Source organism: Lepidochelys kempii, chromosome 2 (genome assembly GCF_965140285.1).
Source record: "Lepidochelys kempii isolate rLepKem1 chromosome 2, rLepKem1.hap1, whole genome shotgun sequence".
Taxonomy (NCBI): domain Eukaryota; kingdom Metazoa; phylum Chordata; order Testudines; family Cheloniidae; genus Lepidochelys; species Lepidochelys kempii.
In genome coordinates this window covers 121,633,321-121,652,372 of record NC_136381.1, presented here as the reverse complement: position 1 = coordinate 121,652,372, position 19,052 = coordinate 121,633,321, and the positions used below count along the sequence as shown (strand labels likewise).

General features: G+C 43.2%; 1 pseudogene across 1 annotated transcript in view; it reads left to right on the top strand.

Annotated features, from left to right (window-relative positions):
- The window catches only part of LOC140907067 (serpin B10-like), a 21,367-nt pseudogene extending 2,315 nt beyond the window's left edge, over positions 1-19,052 (top strand). The window contains exons 2-4 of the transcript XR_013635353.1: positions 13,236-13,411; positions 14,547-14,714; positions 16,067-19,052. The product of XR_013635353.1 is annotated as a serpin B10-like (transcript). The remainder of the gene's footprint in view (positions 1-13,235; positions 13,412-14,546; positions 14,715-16,066) is intronic.

The window sequence follows — 19,052 nt, the reverse complement described above, 5'->3', positions numbered from 1 at the left end:
CACCCCCCTCCAAAAACCACACACACAAACTCACTCTCCTGCTGGTAATAGCTTATCCAAAGTGACCACTCTCCCTACAATGTGCATGATAATCAGGGTGGGCCATTTCCAGCACAAATCCAGGTTGGGTGAGAGAACCTGGATTTGTGCTGGAAATGGCCCACCTTGATTATCATACACATTGTGAAGAGAGTGGTCACTTTGGATGGGCTATTACCAGCAGGAGAGTGAGTTTGTGGGGGGGGGGGGGGGGCGGAGGGTGAGAAAACCTGGATTTGTGCTGGAAATGGCCCAACTTGATGATCACTTTAGATAAGCTATTACCAGCAGGAGAGTGAGTTTGTATGTGTATGGGGGTGGGGGGGGTGAGAAAACCTGGATTTGTGCTGGAAATGGCCCACCTTGATTATCATGCACATTGTAGGGAGAGTGGTCACTTTGGATAAGCTATTACCAGCAGGAGAGTGAGTTTGTGTGTGTGGTTTTTGGAGGGGGGTGAGGGAGTGAGAGAACCTAGATGTGTGCAGGAAAATGGCCCACCTTGATTATCATACACATTGTGAAGAGAGTGGTCACTTTGGATGGGCTATTACCAGCAGGAGAGTGAGTCTGTGGGGGGGCGGGGGGAGAAAACCTGGATTTGTGCTGGAAATGGCCCAACTTGATGATCACTTTAGATAAGCTATTCCAGCAGGACAGTGGGGTGGGAGGAGGTATTGTTTCATGGTCTCTGTGTGTATATAATGTCTTCTGCAGTTTCCACGGTATGCATCCGATGAAGTGAGCTGTAGCTCACGAAAGCTCATGCTCAAATAAATTGGTTAGTCTCTAAGGTGCCACAAGTACTCCTTTTCTTTTTGCGAAGACAGACTAACACGGCTATTACTCTGAAACTCACAGTAAAGTCAGTGAGAGAAGGATTTGGCCAAATGTCAATTTTCCTCTACTTCTGTGAGCAGTGTTATTATTAATTTATTAACTCTTTTAGTGCTTTTGAATGTACAATGTATGTCCAGCAGACTGACTCCTAAATGGTCCGGCATCTGTCATGTAGATAGAATGATCTAGTTCCAAATGGAATGTTGTGGACAGTATGTGATGGGGTTAAATTTCTATTTTAACACTCTGAAAGGAAAAAAGAAAATATATATTTTGGGAGGGAAAAACTTTATAAAAATACAGCTCAAGGCAAATATGAATTTCAGAGCTAATGCTGACTCTCTCTATCATTATATCATTAACTGGCCTTGTTTTGCCTGGGATTTGCAAACAGGACTTACTGTGTTTTCAATTACCCTTTGTATACAGATCTGCAACACCTGTGAATAAGAGAGCTAATTATTAAGTACTTTACTGTGACATCAGGAATGGTCTAGATAATACTTAGTCCTGCCATGAGTGCAGAGGACTGGACTAGATGACCTCTCGAAGTCCCTTCCAGTCCTATGATTCTATGACTGGGTCTAAGGTGGCCATGGACAACAGAAGGAGCGATTAAGAGCCCCCCGCCCCCAAATCATTCTGCATGACTGCTTAGGCCTGTCCCCATCTTGTCTGCAGGCATGGGGATGAGGTCATGGCCTGAATGCCCAGGTGCATTCTCCTGTCCTATGAAGATGTAGGTGGGGAGGGACAGAGGCTACAGAGCCATGACTCTGGCCCCCATAACACTAGCCAGGAGAGCAGGCTCAGTGCAGTGGGTGTTATGCTGCACTCTGTAATGGGCTACAGTAGATTACTGTCCCCTCAGTGCAGCAGAGGAGGCACAATTAATTCTGGAGCTACTCCTGACAGAGGCAGCTCATGCTCAGGGCTCTAACTAAAAGCGCAAACTAGACCTATGCTTTGAATTTCAGGCTTCAATTTGTATTTCCCAGTTGCTTGGTGAACGAATGATGCTATTTGGTAGCATAGAGTAACATTCTAAGGGGAGCAGAATCTGCCTAAGAAGATGATGCTTTTGGTTTAGTTGTGCCTGATGAAGAAGAAGAAAGGATGATCTGCCTTAAATCTTACAGAATTTACAGATGTTCTCACTACTGCACTGGTAGCTGGAGCCTCAGGGCCCTCTTCATTGACCTCAACAAAGGACTTGTGAAAAACTTGTGACAAAAAAAGATTATTATTCTCAGACAACCCTGTGAAGTCAGCTTGGCTCTGACTGAAAGCATCTTACAGCCCCATACTGCTCCAAGTGGACTTGAGGTTATAGCTCTCTTCCAGCTTGATCCTGGGCAGAAACAACTCCACTTCAGTCATTTTCATCATTTCTGGGCTGGTCCACTTAGATAATTTATCATAGGTCAATTCCCTCTTTAGCTACAGTGAGTTAAGAAAGAGAGGGATTTGACAATTAAAGAGCAGAAAGGAAATCAAGAGTAAATGAAAAAAACTCATCATAAAGGCATGAAACACATACATTGCTACCACCCATGGCTATTGCCATCATTAGAGGATGTGCTACATGCAAATAGCGTTTGATCCTGCAAGGTGCTAACTGACGTATGCTCCCGTTTATCTAAATGGGAGGTGACCATACATGCAGGATTATGTCGGTAGAGCAGTTCCTTGTTTTTTCTCTTTAAACGTACATGGGAATGTTCCCCTCTTATGTACATATAGAGCTCCTGTTAATGTTAAGAGAACATCTACATGTGCATACAAGGAAGATTTGATGCTCTGAGGGATTTGGCGTCATTACTGAGGGATTATATAAGAGGAGCAAGTTAGGGGATTTAGAAGGTGAGACATAGAGGCCTCTGTTCCTCTTAAAAAGCAGCAGACCTTGTCTAACAAGCCATCCTTAGTTCCGCAGCCGAGGATTCCCTGCTGAGGAATGACAGCTGGTACACCTACAGGAAATGCTGGCACATGAATTTTTAAGATATCTTCAGGGAGAACATCCACCCCTATCCCTGACCACTCCCAAAATGATGAGAGGAAAGGGGTTTGTCTTAGAGCTGTCCAAGGAGCAGAACACACCTCAGCAGCTCCCCTCTCTGGTCTAATGAACCAAGGCAGACTCATCAGAACGCACCTGCTGGTTTGGTGGGGAAATAGGGGTATCGTCACCACCACCCGCCCCATCTCTCCAGCACTACATACACCTGGCCATTCTCCTACCTTCCCACAAGCACTTTCCAAATCTTCCGTATACTCAAAATATTGTCGCATACCCCTCTCCCACCTTAACTTCCACATCATGCTTTCCCTCTTTATGTCAACACATCATACCCTTCACAACTGTACATATGCCTGTAGGATATGTCTGTAGCTATCCAGTCTCTGAGGTCAGAGTTCAGGTTTTGCATTGCAATGTGCGTTAGAGGAATTGTCTGTGTGTGTTGTCCATCTGTACATGTGTGAGGTGGAAGGGCACCCTGGGGAGGTGCAGAGTCAGTGGTGTGTTGTGTTGCTGTTCAGGAGTGGGAATCAAGTTGCCTTTCCTGCCTTTGAAGGTTTGAATGATTGTGTTTTGCACTTAAGCAACCTTAAAGAATACCATCTTACTTTTTTTGGCCTCCCACAAGAAGTTCTTGTCACCTGCAAACAGCGTCCTCCAGTTCCTGTACTTTCCTTAAAGTGAAGCACCTGCAAGCAGAGTTTGTAAAGACAGTAAATATACTTGAAGACAGCTATCTAAGACAAATGTACACACAATTTGATTTCTAGTGACCTAATTGTCAAAACCTCAAATTTATTATAATTAGTGAGCAAAGATGGTTGCTACTTAGCCTGCTAAGGAAGCTATATCTATGATTTTCAATGACGATTTGAATGTAACTGAGACCCAAGTCAGAACCACACAGCCGCACTGCTGGCTTAATAACAGATCATCATTATGAATCAGATGGAAATTAAATTAGACATATGGTGAGACCATGTAAAATTCATGGTGGCTTCAGCCATGTATTATTATACTCTGTTTATTATTGGGCATCACTGTTGTGCTAGATGCTGTATAATATATAAAGGTACAGTGCTTCCCCAAGGGCTTACAACCTATATTAAAAAGACAATGCATAATGTACGGAATGGCCATATGAAGGTGTAATCACAGAGCCATCAAATGGTAATGATCAGATAAATTTATGGTAAAGCATAGATTGATTAATCTTGTCCCATATCAACATCTTTTCTTAAACCCTGCAAGTATATAGTACTTGTACTCTGTTTTCTAAAAACTGAAATCTAAACTAAACTTATGATGAAAATGTGCAGTCCCTATTTTACTGCATGACATGTGTCATAAATATAAAGGGAAGGGTAAACCCCTTTGAAATCCCTCCTGGCCAGGGGAAAGCTCCTCTCACCTGTAAAGGGTTAAGAAGCTAAAGGTAACCTCGCTGGCACCTGACCAAAATGACCAATGAGGAGACAAGATACTTTCAAAAGCTGGGAGGAGGGAGAGAAACAAAGGGTCTGTGTCTGTCTGTCTGTGGCGCTTGCCAGGGACAGAACAGGAATGGAGTCTTAGAACCTTTAGTAAGTAATCTAGCTAGGTATGTGTTAGATTATGATTTCTTTAAATGGCTGAGAAAAGAATTGTGCTGAATAGAATAACTATTTCTGTCTGTGTATCTTTTTTGTAACTTAAGGTTTTGCCTAGAGGGGTTCTCTATGTTTTTGAATCTAATTACCCTGTAAGATATATACCATCCTGATTTTACAGGGGGGGATTTCTTTATTTCTATTTACTTCTATTTTTTATTAAAAGTCTTCTTGTAAAACACTGAATGCTTTTTCATTGTTCTCAGATCCAAGGGTCTGGGTCTGTAGTCACCTAGGCAAATTGGTGAGGCTTTTTACCAAACCTTGTCCAGGAAGTGGGGTGCAAGGTTTTGGGAAGTATTTTGGGGGGAAGGACGTGTCCAAACAGCTCTTCCCCAGTAACCAGTATTAGTTTGGTGGTGGTAGCGGCCTGTCCAAGGTGTAATATTTTGTACCTTGGGGAAGTTTTGACCTAAGCTGGTAAAGATAAGCTTAGGAGGTTTTTCATGCAGGTCCCCACATCTGTACCCTAGAGTTCAGAGTGGGGGAGGAACCTTGACATGGTGGCACAGTGGTGGGATTAACCTGAAATCATTTTGAGATCCAGTTGAGATTTTTTGAACTAGAAATACAGATTTTAAAAAGGAATTTTTAGGAAGTCCAGAAGGCAGCTTTGAAACTGAAAGCAGCTTGGTTTCTCTCTGCTTTGTGGCCAAGCAGAGACAAAAGGGGATTATCTTGTGAATTGCAGGTTTTCTTTGCCTGGAGGCAGGGTACTTAACTCCTGCAGGGAAATTCACAGTCTTCCAACCCAGAGGTTTTTTTTTTTTTCTTTTCTTCCTAAAAGTAAATAGGGGGTGTGTGCTCTACCCATTTGCCTGGAGACAAAAGTGGCAGGGTTTTTTTTAGGATTTTGATTTTTTTTTTTTTGTTTTACAAGGAGCACAGGTTTGAAAAGAAATTTTTTTTCTTCTTTGGGCTGGGTAAGCAGGTTTCCAAGTAGTTGGAGGTTTTTTGCTTTAATTTGGGCCCAGAGCAGAGACAAGGGAATTGTCTTTTTCTGTAGGCTGACAATCACTATCAGAGAATAGGTATTCTATTCCAGCACAGCAAAATTTTACAGCCAAGTTTTGTTTGTTTATTTCTAAACCTCGGGTGTAAAGTTAGTTAAAAACAGAGAGGTTAGAATGGCCAAATCCTCAGCTCGACTACAGCTGGAATTAGCCAAATTTCAGGCTGAGGAAAAACAAAGGGAACATGAAAGACAGATAGAACTCATGCGGCTGAAGAAGGAGGAGAAGGAAGAAGAGAGGAAGCATGTGGAGGAGGAGAAGGAAAAAGAGAGGAAGCATGTGGAGGAGATGGAGAGGATAAAGGCCCAGCAGAATATACCAACAAACCCTAGCAATCCTTCTCCAGGTACCACTTCCCATCCCAGAAAGTTCCCCACCTACAAGGCAGGTGATGATACTGAGGCCTTCTTAGAAAACTTCGAAAGGGCCTGCCTTGGGTACAACATCTCTACTGACCAATACATGGTAGAGCTGAGGCCGCAGCTCAGTGGACCCTTAGCTGAGGTGGCAGCTGAAATGCCTAAAGAACACATGAACAAGTATGAACTGTTTAAATCCAAGGCGAGAGTCAGAATGGGGATAACACCCGAGCAGTCTCGTCGGAGGTTCAGAGCCCTAAGGTGGAAACCAGACATGTCATTTACCCGACATGCCTACCACATTGTAAAACATTGGGATGCCTGGATATCAGGAGCAAGTGTTGAATCTCCAGTAAATTTGCCCTTCCTAATGCAAATGGAACAATTCTTAGAGGGTGTTCCTGAGGAAATAGAAAGATACATCCTAGATGCGAAACCCAAAACTGTAATTGAGGCAGGAGAGATTGGAACCAGATGGGTGGAGGTGGCAGAGAAGAAGAAAACTGGTCGCAGTTGGAGCGGAGACCAGAAGGGACCACCCCAGACCACACCCTATTACCGGGGGCCGCCCAAAGCCCCACCTACCTCCCAAAGAACCCTCCAGACCCCTTATCGTCCCACCACCCCGTTCTCCAGCAACCCTCCTCGCCCCAGTGACCCGTCAGCTGGACGATGTTTTAAGTGTAACGAGCTGGGGCATGTAAAGGCCAAATGCCCCAAGAACCCCAACAGATTACAGTTCATTACACCGGAATCACACCAGAGGTCCACAGGCCCAGATACCTCCCAGATACCCTTGGAGCGGAGGGAAACTGTGAGTGTGGGTGGGAAGAAGGTCACCGCGTGGAGGGACACCGGAGCACAAGTGTCAGCTATCCATGCTTCCTTAGTGGACCCCAATTTAATCAACCCAGAGATCCAAGTGACGATTCAACCCTTCAAGTCCAACTCTTTCAATTTGCCTACAGCCAAGTTGCCTGTCCAGTACAAGGGCTGGTCAGGAATGTGGACTTTTGCAGTCTATGATGATTATCCCATCCCCATGCTGTTGGGGGAAGACTTGGCCAATCACGTGAAGCAGGCCAAGAGGGCGGGAACGGTCACCCGCAGCCAGGCTAAACAAGCCGTGGGGCCTAGCTCTGTTCCGGAAACTTCTATCAGGGCCCGGTCAGAGGTGATGGACCCGGACCCCAGGCCAATGTCTGCAACAGCAGTAGTGGATCCAGTCCCAGAGACCCAGACGGAACCAGTCCCAGAACCGGAACCAGCCAAACAACCAACACCAGACCCCGTGCCAGCACTGAATCCAGTACTTGCAACCTCAACACCAGAGGGCCCCACCGAACCTGAACTGGCAGCAGCCGATAACCCTACACAAGAGGCTCAGCCGGAGCCTGAATCCCAACATAGTGCACCAGCGGAGAGCGGTTCACAGTCAACAGAAACAGCTCCATCCCCTATATCGCTTCCAGAGGGACCAAGCCTATGTCCCCAATCCAATGAGGAACTGATGTCTCCAGCATCAAGGGAACAGTTCCAGACCGAACAGGAAGCAGATGAAAGCCTCCAGAGAGCTTGGACGGCGGCACGGAGCAACCCACCGCCTCTCAGCTCTTCTAATCGATCCAGGTTTGTTGTAGAAAGAGGACTTTTATACAAGGAAACTCTTTCTGGGGGACACCAGGAAGACTGGCATCCTCAGAGACAGTTGGTAGTTCCAACTAAATACCGGGCCAAGCTCTTGAGCTTAGCCCATGATCACCCTAGTGGCCATGCTGGAGTGAACAGGACCAAAGACCGTTTGGGGGGGTCATTCCACTGGGAGGGAATGGGCAAGGATGTTTCTACCTATGTCCAGTCTTGTGAGGTGTGCCAAAGAGTGGGAAAACCCCAAGACCAGGTCAAAGCTCCTCTCCAGCCACTCCCCATCATTGAAGTTCCATTTCAGCGAGTAGCTGTGGATATTCTGGGTCCTTTTCCAAAAAAGACACCCAGAGGAAAGCAGTACATACTGACTTTCATGGATTTTGCCACCCGATGGCCGGAAGCAGTAGCTCTAAGCAACACCAGGGCTAAAAGTGTGTGCCAGGCACTAGCAGACATTTTTGCCACGGTAGGTTGGCCCTCCGACATCCTCACAGATGCAGGGACTAATTTCCTGGCAGGAACTATGAAAAACCTTTGGGAAGCTCATGGGGTAAATCACTTGGTTGCCACTCCTTACCATCATCAAACAAATGGCATGGTGGAGAAGTTTAATGGAACTTTGGGGGCCATGATACGTAAATTCGTAAATGAGCACTCCAATGATTGGGACCTAGTATTGCAGCAGTTGCTCTTTGCCTACAGAGCTGTACCACATCCCAGTTTAGGGTTTTCCCCATTTGAACTTGTATATGGCCGTGAGGTTAAGGGGCCATTGCAGTTGGTGAAACAGCAATGGGAGGGATTTACACCTTCTCCAGGAACTAACATTCTGGACTTTGTAACCAACCTACAAAACACCCTCCGAACCTCTTTAGCCCTTGCTAGAGAAAACTTACAGGATGCTCAAAAAGAGCAAAAAGCCTGGTATGATAAACATGCCAGAGAGCGTTCCTTCAAAGTAGGAGACCAGGTCATGGTCTTAAAGGCGCTCCAGGCCCATAAAATGGAAGCATCGTGGGAAGGGCCATTCATGGTCCAGGAGCGCCTGGGAGCTGTTAATTATCTCATAGCATTCCCCACCTCCAACCGAAAGCCTAAGGTGTACCATATTAATTCTCTAAAGCCCTTTTATTCCAGAGAATTAAAGGTTTGTCAGTTTACAGCCCAGGGAGGAGACGACGCTGAGTGGCCTGAAGGTGTCTACTACGAAGGGAAATGTGGTGGTGGTGTGGAAGAGGTGAACCTCTCCATGACCGTTGGGCGTATGCAGCGACAGCAGATCCAGGAGCTGTGCACTAGCTACGCGCCAACGTTCTCAGCCACCCCAGGACTGACTGAACGGGCATACCACTCCATTGACACAGGTAATGCTCACCCAATTAGGGTCCACCCTTACCGGGTGTCTCCTCAAGCTAAAACTGCTATAGAACGGGAGATCCAGGATATGTTACAGATGGGTGTAATCCGCCCCTCTGAAAGTGCATGGGCATCTCCAGTGGTTCTAGTTCCCAAACCAGATGGAGAAATACGTTTTTGCGTGGACTACCGTAAGCTAAATGCTGTAACTCGCCCAGACAACTATCCAATGCCACGCACTGATGAACTATTAGAGAAACTGGGACGGGCCCAGTTCATCTCTACCTTGGACTTAACCAAGGGGTACTGGCAGGTACCGCTAGATGAATCTGCCAAGGAAAGGTCAGCCTTCATCACACATCTCGGGCTGTATGAATTTAATGTACTCCCTTTCGGGCTGCGAAATGCACCCGCCACTTTCCAAAGACTTGTAGATGGTCTCCTAGCGGGATTAGGAGAATATGCAGTCGCCTACCTTGACGATGTGGCCATATTTTCGGATTCCTGGGTAGACCACCTGGAACATCTACAAAAAGTCCTTGAGCGCATAAGGGAGGCAGGACTAACTGTTAAGGCTAAGAAGTGTCAAATAGGCCTAAACAGAGTGACTTACCTTGGACACCAGGTGGGTCAAAGAACTATCAGCCCCCTACAGGCCAAAGTGGATGCTATCCAAAAGTGGCCTGTCCCAAAGTCAAAGAAACAGGTTCAATCCTTCTTAGGCTTGGCCGGTTATTACAGACGATTTGTACCGCACTACAGCCAAATCGCTGCCCCACTGACAGACCTAACCAAAAAGAAACAGCCAAATGCTGTTCAGTGGACCGGAAAGTGTCAGAAGGCCTTTAACAAGCTTAAAGCGACACTCATGTCTGACCCTGTACTAAGGGCCCCAGACTTTGACAAACCGTTCCTAGTAACCACAGATGCATCCGAGCGTGGTGTGGGAGCAGTTTTAATGCAGAAAGGACCTGATCAAGAATTCCACCCTGTAGTGTTTCTCAGCAAAAAACTGTCTGAGAGGGAAAGCAACTGGTCAGTCACTGAAAAAGAATGTTATGCCATTGTCTACGCTCTGGAAAAGCTACGCCCATATGTTTGGGGACAGCGTTTCCACCTGCAAACCGACCATGCTGCACTAAAGTGGCTTCACACCGTCAAAGAAACTAACAAAAAACTTCTTCGGTGGAGTTTAGCTCTCCAAGATTTTGATTTCGACATCCAACACATCTCAGGAGCTTCTAACAAAGTGGCTGATGCACTCTCCCGTGAAAGTTTCCCAGAATCAACTGGTTAAAATCGTCCTTGAGATGTGGAAAATATTGTTAGTCTTTATGTACTTGGTAGTATATTTAGAGATGCATGTGTTTTATTAACTCTGTTTTTCCTAGAGCTCCAGGAAGAAATCCCAGCCAGTGTTTCACCCTAGCTGAGATTTGGGGGGCGTGTCATAAATATAAAGGGAAGGGTAAACCCCTTTGAAATCCCTCCTGGCCAGGGGAAAGCTCCTCTCACCTGTAAAGGGTTAAGAAGCTAAAGGTAACCTCGCTGGCACCTGACCAAAATGACCAATGAGGAGACAAGATACTTTCAAAAGCTGGGAGGAGGGAGAGAAACAAAGGGTCTGTGTCTGTCTGTATGCGGCGCTTGCCAGGGACAGAACAGGAATGGAGTCTTAGAACTTTTAGTAAGTAATCTAGCTAGGTATGTGTTAGATTATGATTTCTTTAAATGGCTGAGAAAAGAATTGTGCTGAATAGAATAACTATTTCTGTCTGTGTATCTTTTTTGTAACTTAAGGTTTTGCCTAGAGGGGTTCTCTATGTTTTTGAATCTAATTACCCTGTAAGATATATACCATCCTGATTTTACAGGGGGGATTTCTTTATTTCTATTTACTTCTATTTTTTATTAAAAGTCTTCTTGTAAAACACTGAATGCTTTTTCATTGTTCTCAGATCCAAGGGTTTGGGTTTGTGGTCACCTATGCAAATTGGTGAGGCTTTTTATCCAACATTTCCCAGGAAAGCGGGGGTGCAAGTGTTGGGAGGATTGTTCATTGTTCTTAAGATCCAAGGGTCTGGGTCTGTAGTCACCTAGGCAAATTGGTGAGGCTTTTTACCAAACCTTGTCCAGGAAGTGGGGTGCAAGGTTTTGGGAAGTATTTTGGGGGGAAGGACGCGTCCAAACAGCTCTTCCCCAGTAACCAGTATTAGTTTGGTGGTGGTAGCGGCCTGTCCAAGGTGTAATATTTTGTACCTTGGGGAAGTTTTGACCTAAGCTGGTAAAGATAAGCTTAGGAGGTTTTTCATGCAGGTCCCCACATCTGTACCCTAGAGTTCAGAGTGGGGGAGGAACCTTGACAACATGGATGTTATCATTTAATCTGCTCTGTTGGCTGGGGTTTAACTACTTCAGAAGACGTTTCAAAGAAACCTAAATATGTCTAATACCAATATTACATTACCTCAGATTCCTGTGAGAGACAAGAAATTACTTGTCTCGTCAGCTGGGTTCTGGATCTGTTTTTTAGGCAATAAACACATTTAGAAATATAAAACAGCTGTGCTTCCTTCCATCCTCCACTCTTACCGTCCAATATATTTCACCACCTATGTTTACCCCTCCTCCCCACCAGTTTCCAGAACTTTCTGTTGTAAAGTTTGCCCGGATTGTTGACATACCGTGTATTTCTTGGGCAATAAAGTTTAGAAATAAAATCAGATTGCAGCTCACTTTCCTTCTAGCCTACGTTCTACACCCCGAGCACCTATCCAGCTTAGGTAGGCACCTCTTGATAATCTGGCCCTTGGACCTTGGACTCTTCAGGTTCCATGGCTGGCAACAGGGTTCATTATGGAGTATCTGAACAAATGGATTCTTTTGTTATGAGAAGACTAACAAGAGGATGACAGAATAAAAATCTTTTTCTTCCCCCTGAGGGGAACAACAATTTAGTGCTTGGCCCACTTATTTGCTGTGTTGTACCATCTCACAGCAAGAGATTTATCCTTACTTATCTAATTTAAGATGGTAAGGAACAGATTTTTGGTTCCTCTGTTCGTTGCACTGAGGACAGTGTTTAAATTGCAGATACTGCAGGGGAATGCTTATGATTTAATTAAAACAAGTCTGACACTGTGAGGATTTAGAGACTGGCAGGCTTTTGAAAATGGAGGGATTGAGGTCTCTCTCCAGCTTTTCTTTCTGTTCAAGCCCACTAGCATATATGAAATTTCATGGCCTAGTCACATACCTTGTTCATTCTGAAAGGTTGTTCCTCTGTAAATCCATCCTTAAATTTCTTTGCCCAGTTTTCTTTGAAGTAGAGGGCACTGACAAGCACCAGCTTGGTGAGTTAATCAACAGAGTTGACAGACAATAGCACCTGAATTTTAACTTTAGGAAATAGTGAGACAGTCATATCATTGTGCAGCTTTTATGCTTGGAGTAAATACCAGATTTGAGTTTTGGAGAATATATGTAAGAAAAATGTACTATTTGAGACCATACTTGTAAGGCAGCTTCCTGTCTTAAGAGATGAAATATCCTCAAACATATTGGGTTGGACTTTGTGGTATCCTTCAGTGACTTTGTCCTACTCAGGCTGCTTCTCACTAGTAATAACCCCGATTGATAGTCTTAATCTACATTCCTCCCATGGAGAGAGAAAGAAGACTGAAGTCGACATTAGAGGCGACTTAGGTCGGCATAAAGGACCTGGTAGTGTAGATGCATACATTAACAGGTCAACTTAAGGCAGCTTCCATCTACCTAACTCTGTAGTGTAGACCAGGCCTCAGAGTTTATCACAGTAGCTGCAGAACCTCAAACTGGTGCTGAAACATCTTCACCCCTTTCTGGTTTTGGAGGAGAAAAGGCCTACAACCCCCCCTGAGTAATTTCAGCAGAGTGTACCCTTTCTGTCAGACTGTTTCATGACACTATATATATCAGAAAATGAACCCCCTGAACATACTGCATGGAATCCCATCAAAATGAAACACATTTTGCTATGTAGGTATTTGTATGAGGCCCAACACTCTGGTATCTTATTGCCTTCAAACACATAAAGGTTAAATTGTTATCATAAATATTTGTGCAGCTGAAAAGCAGTAGTCATCACTGTTTTCCCCTGTGGTCCGAGTAGTGTTATAACTGAAAGGAGATGTCATTTTGGATTTGGTGTTACTGAACTTTCAAATGTAGTTATCTGCCTGCCTCCAACCGGGGCAGTGGGGCAGCAGCCATTTTGTGTTTCAGTTCAAATGCGGAATAGAATGAATCAACATTTTTTCTCTCCCCTCAGAAACAATTTAGGGTGGAAAAATACATGATGTCTCTCTGTGAATGGTAAAAGAACAGTCCTGAACTCACCTTCAGTCTGGCGTTCAACACTGGAATTGATCTCTCTTCTGACTTCTGCTGCTGCTCCCAAGAAATCAACAGCTCATGGCTCTATGTGGTAATATTTTTTGATCAATTGTAAGTATTCCTACAAGGCAAGAGAGAGAGAAGTCTTACATATTATTTGGCAATATATATGGGCCAACTACTACAATATATATGGGCCAAATAGAAAAGAGAATTCATGTTATTACACAGTTTATTAGGATCATAAAGCTATATCTTCAGAGAAGCAAAATATTTTTAGTTATATATGTTATCAATCATTTACTCATCTATGATTGTTCATGTTTACATACAGTCCAGACCAGAAAAGCAAATTAAAAGAATACCTGTAATCTTGATATGAGTATCTACGAAGAGTCAGTGGGAAATAAATCTTAAAGGATAACAAACCTTTTTGCAGATGTAATTGAAATATTTGCATTTAGCTCTTGTATGGTTTGTTGTCCTAGACCAACCATAAAGATGAATTTTCTCCCCATTACACAGATAGATGAACTGCTTCACTTTATTGAAAGGTGATGATTTTTCTCCATGTAACTGGTTGGCACTTTTAAGCAGGTAATTTTTAGTGGGTTGGTTATTAATTTCAGAGCTAAGTGCCTGAAACCCTGCATGGATGTTACGGGCTCAGCCAGGCAGTAATGGCACTTCTGGGTGCTGCCTTGGCTGCCTGCTCCTCTGCTGCTGGGAACTCTGGGATACATCCAGAGGACTTCTGGGACCTGACCGAATTAGGCCAGGGCCGTGCTCACAGAAGAAACCAACAGGGCTCGGACCCTAGGTCTCAGCTTAACACTGGCTGGGGCCCTCCAACCCTGCAGAAACCTGGGACCCTGGGTCTTAGCCCTAGGATAGCACATTTGTAGGACGCACATGTGGACATGTGGACGCAAAGTGGGGTTGGCTTGAGCCTGAGCTCAGACCTGGACTTAAATTGCTTTGTAGACATAACCTCAGTGTCAAAGCAGAGAGGTTGAAATATCTGCATAAATAGTGACAAATAAATTGGTTCTATGAAGTTTCATTTTTTAGTAACCCTAACTAGTTATAAGTAGTAAGTTATAAGTAGTATATATAAGTATATAATTTATATATAAGTAGTATAAGTTATAAGTACAAGAAAATTTAATGTTCATTCTTAACTACGGTATATTGTTTTCACCTGATCCTTTAAAAGTGACATTTGTCCTCCTTTGCCTTGTTGCAGAATACAACTAAGCCAGTGCAGATGATGTTCCAGAGAGGGAAATTTAATTGGACCTACATACAAACAGTGCACACTCATATTGTTGAGCTCCCATATGTCAATAATGACCTCAGCATGCTCATAGTGCTACCAGATGACATCAGCAATGATATCACTGGCCTAGAAATGGTAAAGAAATTAATCATATTAATACGGGGAATTCAATTGTTTTTATATCCTAGATGTTTATATGGCTGCTGTCTGATGGTAAGTGATGCTACATTCTTGTATTAGGAACAGGTGAAAAGATCTGGCTCAGGAAAAAATAAGGATAGACCCAAACCTTGTCTAACACTCAGAGAACCTGAGCCTTTATTGACCTATGACAAGATTTTCATAGACCCAACACTTTTTTGCACTTCTTACTGTCATCCAGTCCGAGAAGCAGAAGCCCCAAAATCCTGCAAGAAAGGCAGTTCTTTCAGCCCAAGCAAAACCAGAGACTACAGGAACCCTTGACAAAAAGCCAGGATAGATGGGAACACTTCATACTAAACAAATATCTACATCTTTGAATGTATTTTCATATGATAAATATTTTAAATAAAGATAAATATAACTTAGAATAACTCAGCTAACAAAGTGACTAAGTATATATGCAAAAAGAAAAGGAGTACTTGTGGCACCTTAGAGACTAACCAATTTATTTGAGCATGAGCTTTCGTGAGCTACAGCTTACTCCACGGCATGCATCCGATGAAGTGAGCTGTAGCTCACGAAAGCTCATGCTCAAATAAATTGGTTAGTCTCTAAGGTGCCACAAGTACTCCTTTTCTTTTTGCAAATACAGACTAACACGGCTGTTACTCTGAAACCTATAAGTATATATGTAATTAATTAACAAACATACTTTTCTGATACATTGCATATGGATATGCTAGAATGCCAAAGACTAAAGACATACAATATGGTTACTATCATGTAAAACAGGACTCTGCTGCTATTATGCTACAAATAGTCAACACTGAAGGTATTCACAAGGTGGGGTCGGGAAGGAATTTTCCTTCAGGTCAGCATGGCAGAGACCCTGGGGGGTTTCACCTTCCTCTGCAACGTGGGGCATGGGTCACTTGCTAGTCTGAACTACAGTAAATGGTGGATTCTGTGTAACTTGAAATCTTTAAAACAAGATTTGAGGATTTCAGTAACTCAGCCAGAGGTTATGGGCCTATTGCAGGAGTGGGTGGGTATGATTCTGAGGCCTCCAATGTGCAGGACATCAGATTAGATGATAATGATCATCCCTTCTGGCTTTAAACACTGAAATCTTCCAGTTACTGCACGAACCTGCCGTAAGAAAACATGCTGCTTTACAGTTGAGAAGACACCTGTAAACTAGCCAGAAGCTTTTCAGTGATCTTCACTATATTTATAAACCATCTCTATAGTTTCTCCATTCAGGATAGTGAAGGACATCAATGTTAAGGAAGTTTCATTTTCACTGTGTAATTTTTGATTCTCTCTTTTTTAACTAACTGTAGCTAGAAAGAGACTTGACGTATGAGACATTATCCAGACGGACCAGCTCAGAAATGATGGAGAAAACTGAAGTGGACGTGTATCTGCCCAGGATCAAAATGGAAGAGAGTTATGACCTCAACTCTACTTTGAGCAGCATGGGTATTTGAGATGCCTTCAGTCAGAACCGAGCTGATTTCAGAGGGATGACTGAGAAAAATGATCTGGTTTTGTCAAATGTTTTTCACAAGTGCTTTGTGGAGATCAATGAAGAAGGCACTGAGGCTGCAGCTGCCAGTGCAGCTTCTATGCCAGCACGAAGTCTCATTTCTGCCATTCAGTTTGCAGCAGATCACCCTTTCCTCTTCTTCATCTGGCACAATAAAACTAACACCATCCTCTTCTTTGGCAGATTCTGCTCTCTATAAAAACTCAGATTTCTGTTGCTAAACAAGATCTTGCAGCAGCAGGACTGTACCATAAAGACAACGCCTCAAGTGTCTAAATAGTTTGGGTAATTTTATTTCACTTTCCTGTATTATTGGCCAATCTTTGTAGCTTGGGAAACAACAAATAGTGCAAATAATATTGGGCTACGACTCTCAAAAGCACAATAAAAATGCACTGGTTGCTTTCTACATGATTGTAAATTGCACTCTTTCTTAATACTGTACAACTATACAGTTTGCCAGAAGCTGTGAATGAGTGACAGGGGATGGATCACTTGATGATTACCTGTTCTGTTCATTCCTTCTGGGGAACCTGGCACTGGCCACTGTTGGTAGACAGGATACTGGGCTAGATGGACCGTTGGTCTGATCCAGTAGGGCCATTCTTATGTTCTTATGTTATAAAGCAGAAGAACAAGTTTGATCTAGAGAAATACATCTCAGGAATAAAACACTTACCTGTGCAGGCACACAAAGAGTACACAAGCAGGGCCAGATCTTCAGTAGGTGCAGATTGGACCACCCCTACTGAAATCAATGGAGCTAGGCCAATTATACCAGATGACGATGTGGCCCACAGTCTCACGAATTATACTGAGTGAACATAGGCATGGCTAGCAATGCAATAAAACTATTTGAATGTAAATGTTTTGTAATAGTTACATTTCTAATGGCATTTTTTCCTGTTTGCAGACTGCTTGCAAGTGTACTGGAAAAAGTGGTAAACAGTGAGGTGGCAAAATTTGCAGATGATACAAAATTACTAAAGATAGTTAAGACCCAGGCAGACTGCAAAAAGCTACAAAAGGACCTCTCAAAACTGGGTGACAGAGCAACAAAATGGCAGATGAAATTCAATGTTGATAAATGCAAAGTAATGCACATTGGAAAACATAATCCCAACTACACATATAAAATGATGGGGTCTAAATGATCTGTTACCACTCAGGAAAGAGATCTTGGCGTCACTGTGGATAATTCTCTGAAAACATCCACTCAATGTGCAGTGGCTATCAAAAAAAAAAAAGCTAACCAAATATTGGAATCATTAACAAAGGAGTAGATAATAAGACAGAAAATATCATATTGCCTCTATATAAATCCACGGTATGCTCACGTCTTGAATACTACGTGCAGATGTGGTTACCCCATCTCAAAAAAGATATATCAGAATTGGAAAAGGTTCAGAAAAGGGTAACAAAAATGATTAGGGGTATGGAATGACTTCTGTATGAGGAGAGATTAATAAGACTGGGACTTTTCAGCTTGGAAAAGGGACGACTAAGGAGGAATATGCTAGAGGTCTATAAAATCATAACTGGTGTGAAGAACGTAAATAGGGAAGTGTTATTTACTCCTTCTCATAACACAAGAACTAGGGGTCACCAAATGAAATTAATAGGCAGCAGGTTAAAAGCATAAAAGGCAGTATTTCTTCACACAACACACAGTCAACCTGTGGAACTCTTTGCCAGAGAATGTTGTGAAGGCCAAGACTATAACAGGGTTCATAAAAGAACTAGATAAATTCGTGGAGGATTGGTCCATCAGTGGCTGTTTGCCAGGAGCTGGGAATGGGCGACGGGATGGATCACTTGATGATTACCTGTTCTGTTCATTTCCTCTGGGGCACCTGGCATTGGCCACTGTCTGAAGACAGGATACTGGGCTAGATGGACCTTTGGTCTGACCCAGTATGGCTGTTCTTATGTTTTTATGTTCTGTTTCCCCTGTAGGTAACATACCAATGGGCAAGTTGTTAGGATATAGATATTCAGGCCTGTCTGTAAAGGTCTGTACTTTAAGAATTTAGGTGTATTCTTATCACTTGGCTAGTTAGAGGTATAAAAGAAAGAATCAAAATCACTGTCTGCCAGTGTAAGGGCCTTCTCTTACTGTGACAGTTTGTGGCCCTGTGCTTAGGCTCAGGCCTTTGGCTAAGCGACAGAGGCAGCCATAAGCTGGGAAGCGACCGGTCACATCCTCACATTCCAAAGTAGTCACACTGAAAGAAGGTGCTATTGGGCTGTTAGGAATACAATCCTGTCCTGATAGTGCCTATCACCTCCAGAGAAAGGGAAGTGCTTAGAAGATGTAAAAGGAAATTGAGGTTGATAGTTTTCTGTCTGGTAAGAACTCACTTATCAATAGACACAGCTGGAAAACTCTTATGTCTTTATAGATGTAGTTGTGAAATCCTCACTTCTGTATTGTTTTGTCATTATAGTTCCCACTTTGCTATTGTTTATTGGCATGGTCTCTGTCTGGTTCTGTGATTGTTTCTGTCTGCTGTATACTTAATTTTGCTGGGTGTAAACTAATAAAGGTGGTGGGATATAATTGGTTAGCTAATCATGTTACAATATGTTAGGATTGGTTAGTTAAATTTCAGTAGAATGATTGGTTAAGGTATAGCTAAGAATATTACTATATAAATTAGGGGCAAACAGGAAGTAAGTTGGGATTCGAAAATAAGGAAAAAGGAACTTTTATTTAAGCTTGCTGGAAGTTCACCCCAATAAATATTGAATTGTTTGCACCTTCGGACTTCGGGTATTGT